The sequence below is a fragment of the Polypterus senegalus genome, chromosome 3 (assembly GCF_016835505.1).
Source record: "Polypterus senegalus isolate Bchr_013 chromosome 3, ASM1683550v1, whole genome shotgun sequence".
Classification (NCBI taxonomy): domain Eukaryota; kingdom Metazoa; phylum Chordata; class Cladistia; order Polypteriformes; family Polypteridae; genus Polypterus; species Polypterus senegalus.
This window is the reverse complement of record NC_053156.1, coordinates 240,747,252-240,760,019: the sequence shown is the minus strand read 5'-3', so window position 1 is coordinate 240,760,019 and position 12,768 is coordinate 240,747,252.

Here is a 12,768-nt window from a genome sequence, read left to right as displayed (position 1 = left end):
CTTGTATTTCGAAAATATCCCCAGTTCCCTCAACTGGCCATCTACCACTGCTTTGTTTATTCCATTTCTTACACGCTTTTTTAAAGTCTAGCCCTGTTGTCTTTTCCACTAATTTTCTAGGTGATCCTCCCTTCGGACTCATACTGGGTTTGGTAAGTCTTCCGAAAACAATCCTTCCAACAAAGACTTTTGAGTTCCTAAAGGGATCTTGACTCGTTTACTATTTGTTTTTCCCATTTTTGGATAGCACTAATACTACAAAGTATAAGGTTACAGCTCCTGCGGTTTTTTGCCTCCAGTCCCTTCCGTTTCCCGGATCACTATCTGTTGCTTCGTGGCTTTAGCGGACTAACAGTTTTGTTGACCACTGAGTCTGGGGCTTTGACAGTTCAGTGCCAACCCCTTTCCAGTCGTCTAACAGCTAGTTATCGCTTATGGTATCCACAGCAGATTAACCCGTTGGAGCAGGAATATGACCAGACTATAGAGGCAAAAGAGTCTCGCCTCCCGCACAGTGCTTTGTTGTCCCGCCGTGAGGTGTTTTCCTTTATCTATTCTTCCCACTCCCTGCCTTTTATTTATTTTTCCGAGCCGGTATAAGACTCCGTCCCATTTCAGGAAGCGTACTAACTAAGCCTTCTCAACACCTCACTTATTCGGTGCCCAGATCAAAAGTGCTCCTTTCTAGTTTTCTGTTCTTCCACCCTCCTTTCCTTTAATATTTCTTTCAATTCCAAGGCGTACTCACTAACTATTCTGGCACTTTTTATTTCCGTCCGGAAGCGCCTTAATCGGCTAAGTCTATCTTTCCCAGTTAAGAAAACCCCAGGTACTCACCAAGAATTTTCCTCCCGTCTGGAAATTCCCAGTTCACTCGACTTTCAGGAAGAATCAGAGGAGGTCAAGGATTCCCATGCAGGAGTCGCCCGAGGCAGGCCAGTCCTAACTTTTTCCGGATCTGGTCCTCCTGACCCGGCCGGTGTCGTCCTTTTACCGGTCCTCTGGACGATCCCGCTCAATGAGTCGCTTGGCCATCTCTGCCCCACGTTGGGCGCCAAAACTGTGAGCGCTGAAGTCGAAAACAACGGAAGAACTTAAACCCAATTAAAATAAAAATAATTTCTTTATTCTTAATTCTTGGTGAGTAGAGAGAATGTGAGACTACCTTTTCCCAACTCAGTTAACTAATTTGGGTTTTAGCAGAATCCCTAAACTAAACCCGTTCTCTCTTTTATATCCTAGAAAAGAAAAAAAAACCCTAGAAGTTCATTCTGAGGTTATGCATAGATTAAGGTTAAATCTTAATTTATGACATACTGGAATGTCCTAAATCATGAAATAAACAGCCATTTGCATTCCTAAGGAATACACCCTTCTATTCACACCCACTTAGAATAAATTTAAACATTCTTATAGTCCATAAAGATCTTACATTCTTCACAGTGTCTTTTGATAGTATCAGAGGTCAGCCTTTCCTCATAAAGGAATGCAAGTTAATGTTTTAAGTTTTTTCTTTCTCAGGTGTTTGCATGTTCTCCCCGTGTCTGCATGGGTTTCCTCCGGGGGCACCGGTTGCCTTCCACAGTCCAAAGACATGTAGGTTAGGTCCTTTGACGATTCTAAATTGTCCTTAGTGTGTGCTTGGAGTGTGTGTGTGCCCTGTGGTGGGCTGGCACCATGCCCGGGGTTTGTAAAATTTCATTGTTTTTTTGTGCATGTAACGATACTACACTACTACTACTTGTACTACTCACACTTTTACTCTCATTCTTGAAATCCACTACATGCTGCTAGGATACAAAAAATGTTAAATTTACAGTAAAGAACTGGCACCTGTGGTAGCCAGAATTTTACCATTAAAAATCTTGTGGCAGTATTTTTAGAGCTACGGTATAATTTTTAAAGCGGTATATTATACAGTAAATAACTTTGTTTGCGGTGCATTCGAATAGAAATTAAAATTTTTACTGTAAACTGAAATTCACACTGTAAAAAATTTGCAATCATTAAACTGTCAAAAATGCTATCAGAAGCACAGACCAATAAATAGCATCAGTAAAATAACAGCATTCAATAAAAAAATGTTAGGCCATTTCATTTCATACATTGAAAAGAATTCAATGTTTAATGAAGTTATGGCATGTTGTCAGGTGGAGAACAAAAAAAGTTTATTTGAGGTGTATGGTGTATTACAGGTTTGACAGTTTATCGAAAACAACCCCCCATAAATCAGCTTCCAAAAAAGATGAAGCTCTGAAAAATTGCATCCTACTCTCAATTGTGTTTGTACATAACTGAGCTCTGCATACTGCCCTCTGTGGTGCCTGTGTTGAGGGTCAGTGCTTACTGCTTCCAATCCACAGAAACTGAGGTCTGCCAGTTATGAAGTCCAAAATCCAGTTGCAGAAAGTGACACTACATTCAAGGTTGAATTTGGTGATTAGCTTTGATTGTACACTCAGTTTAATTCAGTGTATTTTATTATGTTTATTTCTAATACTAGTCCAAAGGAATGGGCACAATTAGAAATGTAGTATTGTAAAATAAATGATAAAATAAAATGCAGCAAACTGCAAAAATACAGTGTAATACTGTATGAACATTTATTTTTCAGATATTTATATAAACATATACATTGTTTTATTTTTAATAAATTAGTTTACAATACTTCTTTTAAACATAGTTGCACTTTACATATGTTTTTTTTTGTATTTTAACCTTGCAATTACACAGTTTAAATAAATAAATAGAATTACTTTTATTATACAGCATGTTTTACATTATAAAAAGAAAAAAAAACAGTGAAAAGTCAAAACATGAGAAAAATCTCTAGCTAAGAGATCAAATCAGACAAGCAAATTAGGATATTCAGCAATACGGAAGAACATCAACTCCATTAGTAAGCAGTTACATTTTTTCCTGTACATTGCTTCTCTTTTTGGAATAATGATCTGGCTTGCATCCCAAAGACAGAAGCTTTCAGAAGTAATTTACAGATTGCAATATAAGAATATTACAGCAATGTTTCACACCTCATGGGAATTTCTGTTGAGCCTGGAATAAATTCAACTATTTAGTCATGATTAGAATAAAAAATGCAAACCTAATTTGTGTTATGATGCATCAATAGATTATGAAAAAAAAATCTGTAGGGCTAAGGGCATTTTGTAAACTTTATGACTTGAATTCATTACTCTGCTTTAACAGCCTTAATCAATCAATCAATGTTTATTTTATATTGTGCCATTCACATTATACACTGTCAAAAGGTACTTTACAGAGCAAATAAGACTAAGTTTTGTCAAATTGAGCTAATAACTTGAATACAGTAATACAAGCAGTACTAGCCAAAACAGGAATGCAGTACTGTCAGACTGTGATACCTACTGTACAACATGTTAAAAACCAGTAAAAAGGACAAAAATCTAAGCAAAGCAAATACTTTTTTTTCCTTTAAATAAGAGTTTAAATATGAGTTGCTTGTTTGTGTGTCAGGTACCTACGCACTAAACTTGCATATTTGTAAGACACGAGTGAGCCAAGTGCAGAAAGTATTGTTGGGGTCAGTCAGATGCACAGACAAACAGGATTATGGATCACTGGCACCTTATGGAGAGGACTGGTTAAGTTAACTGCTTAGACAGAAGAGGACATGGTAACTGCTGATTGGATATTTTAAGCAATTGTGCAGATAAGATAAGAACACAGAATAGTCAACTAAGCACACAAGACAACACTGGCCTGCTTAACAGGCCTGAATTCCCAGTCTGAACAGTAGAAACAGCCTCATACAATCAGTACAGTAGTAGCCACATAATGAGACATGGAATGTCATATTGAAAAAATACAAATAGACTGTAGCCATGTCTCTAGTAGAAAATACAGTAGCTAAACTCTGCAAGACAGTTATCTGCACAGCTGAAAAACTAAGCAAAACAAAAAACTGTAAAACTTAATCTGGAATTCCTATTCAGTCCAGGAATCCATTTGCTAATCTAATAAACAAAATAAAACAGTCTGTATTATTTCTGAAGTGTTTCACATAAAAATGATGAAGAACCAACCACAGTTGCACTCTTATAGGTTGGCTATTTTACTATACCATCTGTTGAACAACATGTGAAGAACACATCCCTAGAGCACTGGCTGAAGATCAATGAGTGATGCTGCCAATACCAACATACAACCAAAATAAGACAAAATTGCATTCCTAAATAAAATAAAACTACATACATGTAGAGAAAAGTACAAAATGCACACTTAACCGCCAAAGAGATGAGAATATTTAAAGGAATATCAGATGACTTCAATTGAAAAGAACCCCATTTGTCACAAACTTAAAGTAAAACAGTAAGAAATGTGTGGCAAGATATACAATTTTAGGATTGTTGCTATGCCTTATTCTATCCCTTATATATTCAAATTTATTTAAGTTAACCTGTTTGTGGCTGTCATAGATATGATACAAAGGGGTAGACAAGGGGTAAAGTATACCTGATATGGAGACCTCAAGCTCCTACATCTGCTGATGTCCTGCTTGCCTTATTAGAATTTGACATCTGCTGTAAATGTGACTGATTTACCCAAGTGTTTCTGTCTGGATGAGTTGTCTTGTCCACCTACCCTGAACAGTAGTGCGCACAAGCAAACTCTTTCCCATCTAACATCTGTTCTTACTTCTTTCTACCCTTGCTCTTCTTTCTTCTACAAGTTTTGCCTTAGCCTCAAATTAAATTCTGAACTCATCCCTATGCCTGTAGTCATTAGTCAGCTTTAAATTGCATTCCAGAGTAACATTTGTTTTTCACCCATGAGCCTTCTATTGTCCTTAAAGGACCAGGATTCCAAACTATGGTTTTGTTTAAACATTCTCTAAGTGGAACTGCACAGTCCCATACCATCAGGGATTCATTCATTTTGTTTTATCTGTTTCTATATGTTGAGGAAGATGTCATCATTGCCATTTTGCAAGATTATTTTTTCTTGGGCAGAGCCATTTTGTGTTTTAGTTTATATAGGTATTCTCATTTTGTGTGTCTGAAATCTGTGATGGTATTTGGTTACTAGGCATGTGACGAATGTACCATGTGACCCATGACATCATGTCAGCCATGCTATATAATGTATGAATACAGTTGATTTAGTGTCTGGACTAGAGAAAAATTGGTGTTAAGCAAACATTTTTCCTCGAAAAAATACTGTCTCAGACTTTATTTTAACAATTAAAATAGAAATAACTCTCTTGAATCTGAATAATTTCTGACGTTTTTGTGTAACATCCTAAGAAACATCTATAAATATCACTTCCACTCAAGTTATAAAATTAGTCCATCTGAACCTTTTTAAAAGTTCCAGATGGGCACAGTGTGTATGATTTCCACTTTGGAAAGAAAGGAAATCCTTCTTCGCATCTCTTTGCTCTTGGAATATCACATATCTCCATCATTTCTGGGTCATCCACCCTCTCACATTCTGGAAGAGCATGACATGCTTCTGTCCAAATTTCAGCTCTCCAATATACTGATTTATTGATTAGTGTGTCCTAGCTATTGGAGGTTCAAGGCAGGAATTAATGGATGGAGATGTTGATCAATATGAGTAGCACATTATAATTCAGGCAAAATTAAATATGCTGAAAGTAAAGGAGACTTCTGGAGAAAAAAATATGACAGTAACAAATGTGATTGTTTATTTGGCAGATTTTTTTTTTAATTTTACAGTTTTGCTATTAACAACAAATTAAGCTACATGAAGAATAAGATGAAATTTGAATATCAGAAAGAGGGAAAATTGAAATGGGGAATAAAAATCTACAATTTTAAATGGCCAGGCTTGTGGGTTACAGAACTACTCTATTCATTTAGGTACCATTTGAATATACATTAATAAGCAATATCTTCCAGGACATGATGAAAGGACCAAACATGTTTTGACATTCTATTGCATTATTATTCCACAGTGTTTTTATATTGCTCAAGAAGTGGTGATAAGTACATTAAACATTAACTATTTTGAAAATTTGCAACTGTTCCAAATTGTATTTTGCACCTGGCAAAATCTGCATAGATATGATGGTGGAGCTGCTAGTTTTGGCATAATTGTTGCACACTACTACCAATTCATTCTGCAACATTAGGGAGCAGAATCCTTAGAGGCAGCACAGATGCGGGCAATTAGATATCTGACACAGTGCTTTACTGTCTTATTGTCAAGACAGGTTTTGATATGCCACATCAAGAATGCATTTTTTATATGATTTGACAAACGTCAGGGTATTGCACATGCAGTAGGAACTTATACAAAGACAACATCTGGTTTCTTGTACTTCTGAATGTCACTGGCAGTGCTGCTAAGTTAATGGATGCAGGGTAGATGTCAATATTATAATAAACTGTCAATTATAACACATAAATATATACATACTGTAGGATTAAATGAAACTTTTAGCATGTTGCTATCTTCAAAGCTCAATAAATTATTTATTCTTCTCTGGGTGTTGCAAAGATGAAAAAAATACAAAGAGGCAATGAATTAAACTACAAAGGTTTACCATTCGATATGAAATTGGCTTTGCCTAAATATGTGGTGTTTTTGTGATAGAGCAGCTGGCAAAGCCAAAAAGTTTAGAAAGAGGTGCTCACTCACAATGATACAAAGATGATTAAGACTCTGCCAGACTTTGCTATATCTTCCATCTTGACATAACAAACGTAGTCAGTGAAACAAAATCCTCTCAGATTTAAAAAAATATTTTATGCCATGTGCTTTCTCTCTTTACCCCTAATTGCAACACACTGCGTAATTAGTGACTCATAGAGTATGAAGTGTTATAGCCTTAAGATTACTTTATCATATAACTTCTGGACTCTAGTGAACGACAAAGCAAAGAAACACACAAGAATAACTGAGAGGTGTTGATCCCAGTAGCTTAATAATGCTACTCTGTGTTCTGGAACTTTCAGTTAGAGGATGAATAAGGTTCAATTTCAACTTCACTAGAATAAAACCCTTCATTGCATTTAGTCACTACTTTCAGAAAATAAAGGCAAAATCATATTAGACAATTCAAACAACAGTATTTCTGATTGGAATCAAGAATAATGGGCAGCATTCAAATTATAATGAAGATCCTGGCCTGGTATTACACTCTTATGATTTGGCACCTTTTTCTTTTATTTGTAGCTCTATTCTCTCTTAAAATCATGTGAGCTTCTCTTTCAAGCTCAGCAATCTGCCCCATCCAGTTATCTTGTTTTTAGTGTCACTTATTATACTAGTAAACCTATTTCTGCTATTTACAGTACTATTCCTGCATAAACTGTCCTACCAGTGTCTTTCCTTCTTCAATATCTGGGCTTGTATCCTTCCTTTTGCTGACCTTTTTGTTTCAATATCATGTCATGTCATGTTTTAAGTATCCCAACAAAAGTTTACTTTGTGTTTGCTTTCAGGTTATGCAGTACTTACCTCGCTGGCAGCATTTTACCTTGGGTATTTTTCCTTAGCCTTTTTGTTACTGTTTTTCTTGTGATGAATCTAAATTTACTCAAATATATTATGTGATTTATCTATTTGATGTTTTGCATATGTTTTAGTTTGGTCTTGCCCTTGTGTATTCTTCTTCTTATTTGCTGATTGCACTCTTTTATTTTTTCTGTGCTCTGCTTTCCTTTCAGTGTCTTTGTATTTATTTTTGTTAGACATCCAAAAAGCCCTGTGATCCTGAATTCAAGTAAGATGAGGTGAGACGAGACCTCCAATCTGTTCTCTTCTTACTGACACTTTTGCCCTAGGCACTACAGTAGCCAAGCCTCTTGTTTCATTTTTAGGCAATCCTCACAAATCCCCTTCACCTGAGACCGTGGTTTATGTATTTTTATAATTTTATTTTATACATTTGGTGCTTTCAGTGGCCTGAATTGCTTCAACCAAATATATGTTCACCTGGGAGAAAGATGTTGTTGAATTTAAAGCACTCATTTAGAATTGCTAGAAAATTTAGTTGTATTTGTTGCTTCTTGGAGTATCTGAATATATGTTTCTTGTATTTCATTTTATAATAGTTGTGTATAATGTTATGAATTGGCGATGATGTTTTAGTTTTATATTGCAGTTACTTTCTGTAATGGATTTTGATTTTAAAGCTGTTTTTATACTTATTTAGTGGAGATGTTTCTTGTTCACAAGTGAGAAATGGACATCGACCAGCAAATTGCACTGCTGATATGAGGTTTCTTTGCAGGATGGATGGGCTGACACTCCATGACAGGGAGAAAGGCTCAGTGATTCAGGAGAGCTTTAGAGTAAAGTTGCTGATCCACCAGAACCAGTTAAGGAGGTTTTGCCATGATGTAAAGTCCCCCAGAACTGCCCAAGGCACCTCAAACCGGTCAGAAACCCTATGACAGACCCAGGTCATGCTGGAGGGATCATATACAGTATCTTGGCTTGCTTGGGAACACCTGCGAATTTCCCAGGAACAGGAAATCTGTAGCTGAGGACAGGGAAGTCTGCGCTGATCTATTTAGCCAACTGCTTCTTGATCTTCGTCAAGAAAAGTGGTTAAGTAAATGAGATGAGGCATTTTGAAGATGAAGATCAAATCAGGGAATATAAAACTTGGTCAAATATTAATACAAAATTCATGTGCTGGGATACTGGACACTGAAATAGAGAACTGTTACATGCAATGGGAATCCAAATTCAGGTTATACGTTCTTCTTTTAATTATACATTTTTTCATGCCACTGATATAAGAAAATGCTCATGACTCAATTTCAAAACAGGTAGGGTTATCTAGGAAATTTGCTGGGATTATGCTATAGCTCTGTACCAGTTGTTTGTATGGGTAGGTGGAAATAAAAAATAAATCCATCATAAAAGCCTGGGTTGAATTCCACATGATACATGCATAATGCCTGTCTCAGGAATCTAAAACCATTTGAAAGTGTTGTGATTTTTGTGAAATTTTTGATTTGCATAAAAAATTTGCATTTGAGGGAAACTAACACAGGTTTCATTCCCATCACACATGCCCTCTTGTGTGGGCATTTCAAATCGCCTCATTTTCACGTGTGTTTTTCTAATGGGCTCTTGTCTTCTGTTATTAAACCAATTGGTCTGGTGTAAAAGTCATTGTTTACTCTGAGTAGTGTTCTACTTACATAGCTTTTACTGTGATCGTTTGCTGTTTGGATATTTTCTACCTTACTGCAAGTGGATCATAGAAAAATAAGGTTGAGAGAACTTGTCCTACATTAGTAAGTATGGCTGTGTGCATGAGTGTGCCCTGTGGAACTGCAGCCTCATTCAGGGATGTTTTTTGTTCTGCTGCAAAAATGGCTGCCATATGCTTGGACCCTACAGCCAAGAAAATAGCTTTTGCAAGTTTTAAAATAAATAAATGGTCAAGCCATTGTGTGCAGTTGTAAATATTAATCATCCCTTTGCCTTTAATTCTTAAAAACTGTACAATTAAGCTCTGCTGAAAACCATCACTGTTTCTATTACCACGTTAAGCAAGCAGTTGAGTTTGTTATGGGTGAGATGAAATAGATTCCAATGTGTAGCTTATTACACGTATCATTGCCTCATACCTAAATCTTGGCTTTAAGAAAAATCAACCCTTACATTGCAATTTGAAAATGTATCCTAGAATGGTATTCCAGAGTATTGCAGAACTTTTTTCCCCGTTTAGATATTTTTTTCTGCGCGACTTTTGTTTTTCCTGTTGCACTAAGCCAACTTATGAATGACTTTTAAGTGAACTATGGCTGCATCTTTCTCTTTTTATTTATTTTTTGTTGTTTAACTTAAATGTCTTTCAGTTTTTCTGGATGCACAAAAAAACATAAATGTCAAATTAAGCTACATCATAGCAACAAACAGAAGAATTGAAAGAGGACAATGATGATAATGTCATTGAAATAATTAGCTTTTAGTCCTGCTAATGTAAATTAGGTGAGACTGCCAATAGAAGGTTTAATAAACACAATCATTTTTCACAGCTTTAGGCATGAATTCTTTCATTATTTTCTATTACAGCAATTATTCCCCACAGGCAGCAAAAAGCATGAGAATTTTGCCAGCCGTCTCCATGTTCATGGCCTCACTTAGATATCAGTATACGTTTACATATACCTGGCTGATACAACTAATTACCTGTCAGTTTCCATCATACATTTTCCTTTAGGATAAGTGGCTTTGTGCCAGATATCTTTACAACATTTTTTTGCAGTTGCCTTATGAAATTGAGTGATTTTCATGCAATTTAAACAGTGATTTTTGTATTGATTCTGAAGGTAAATAAAATGTTCAAAGTTGCTATTATAAAATATCTTTAAGCAAATAAGCTATTTATATATATATATATATATATATATATATATATATATATATATATATATATATATATATATATATATAATTATAATTTCAATTCACGTTAATTCCTCTTTCCAGTTTGGTACATTAAATAACATCCCTGGTATAAGGTTTTAATGCAATACTGCAGATTACTAATTTATTATATTAAAAAATAATTCAAACATTTAATTGGAAAACTAGTATGACTTAAGAATGCATTGTTTAACCATGATTTTAACTGATCTTCATTACAGTCACACATGCATGACAGTACTTTTTTAATTTGCTTTTCCTGGAAGCCGTTTTTTTCATTTATTTTTACACAAAAGGGCCCCAACAGTGGTTCATCAAAATTTCATTACCTCTTTTTCAGGCTGATTTTTTTTTAATTCTATATCTGGATGATTACAGTTAAGTCCATACTTAACGTTATGGCTGTGAGGGTCCAAAGCTTGTTTTTGTGCTCACTCACACACACACATCCCAAAGCAACTTACAAATGAGATCATAAATCTCGGGACTGTCTGGGGATAAAGTGTTAGTGGACAATGCTACCAAATTGATCGCCTTAACTGAAAAGCTTGAAATAGGTAGATAGATAGATAGATAGATAGATAGATAGATAGATAGATAGATATACACATACACTATGGTCTGAACACACACTGTAGTAGAGGAGGAAGGAGGAAAATATTAAAAATATCTCTATTAAAAAAAAAAAATCTTGGGAGGGAGACTAGGGAGATGAGACATGATCTTCTCGGAAGACAATTTGACGTCCTGCGAGAGACACTTTAACGTCACGTGAGACAAGGCAGTGAGACATCATTTCAAACAAGTTCACGGACATCTAACCTAGCAGCTGTTGGAATGCTTTTGGTAGACACACTTCATGTGTTCTAATCTCTTAAAACATCGACAAGCGACAAGCAGAACATGCAGCTTGCCAGCAGCAGCAAGCCAGCAGATGATCCGACCGCTTCTCCTTAGCGTGCGTTAAGCTCTGCCCCCACCCCCCACCCCCACCTTCAAAATGTGAGCGGCAAAGATGCGAAGTGGCAAAAGGACAGCTGCTGCACAGGCTTTTAAATGATCGACACGCAGTGCGACAAGCAGAACACGCAGCTCGACCAGCAGCAGCAATAAGGCAGCAGATTATCCAAACCCTACTTTTATTAAAAATAAAAGCAGTCACAGTCACAGTGAGGCGTTATACAGATGTATTGCTCTTGGCATAAAGGTGCCCCAGTAGCATTCCTTGACACACTTCTGCTGAATGGTTAATTCTCTGAAAGTACTCAGCGTGTCAGAGAGTGGATGTGGAGCATTGTTCATTAGAAAATCACACTGGCCATCACAGAGTTATAGAAGTTGTGAATGATTCACTTTCCAAATTAAGGAATGCAGTTGACCAACTCTTTATCCATTCCATGAATACTGACCGGAGCATAGATGCTCAGTGGTGCTGCAAAAGTCTATAACTAGTTCCTTGGTTTTGCTGATGTTATACCCAAGGTTACAAAATGTATCAGAACAGGAAATAACAGAACAGAGAGTCTTCTTTATTTCTTAAATTCTTTGAGGGAGTCAGAATTTGGAATGGAGGTGGGCAATTTGTATATTTTGCAATTAATCCAAAATACGCATCTTTGGAATGTGGGAGAAGAACTGTAGGAAAATACCATCCAACACTAGCAGAATGTGCCACATCCAAGCAGTCTCTAAGCAGGCAAGGATTTAAATCCAGGCTCTTAGATTTAAGAAGTAGCAGTGGTAACCACTGCATCACTGCGTGAAAGTGCTAACCTTTAGCAGTTACACAAAAAGTTAAAAATAATGGATTTTTGATCATTTTTTAGGATGCATTTTAAATAAAAAAAGTTATTGAAAATAATGATTTATTATGCCTTGTTTACAAAATAAAACTGAGCAAGAATGTGCAATAAAAAGCTATAAGAATCAGCACAGATAATAGACATAATGCACCTAGTTTTAAAGTGTAAAAAAAGCATAAAATAAGGGCAATAATATAATTAAAGGCTTTATGGACCTTGTCTGTCTACACAGGTAGTGTAGCTGTGTTTGTCTGTTGTTTCCAAAATTCTGCAACTTCAACTTCCTTCATAGACCAATTCAGGCAATAAGTGTGATGCATATTCAAATAATTCCACAATGCAAGTATTTTTGTTATAAAAGTTTTATGAATATTAAAAGAAAAAACAGCTCACAAAAAATTGATAACACAAAAAAGAAAAGTTCTAATATAATATGTTTCTGTGTAAGGCTAATGTATCTTGATGGTTTCTATTCATTACTACATACTGTACATAAATACACACGCAAAATAACGGTCATACGTCAGAGCATATGATCAGAAAACTGTATACCATGTTTCTGTTTGAA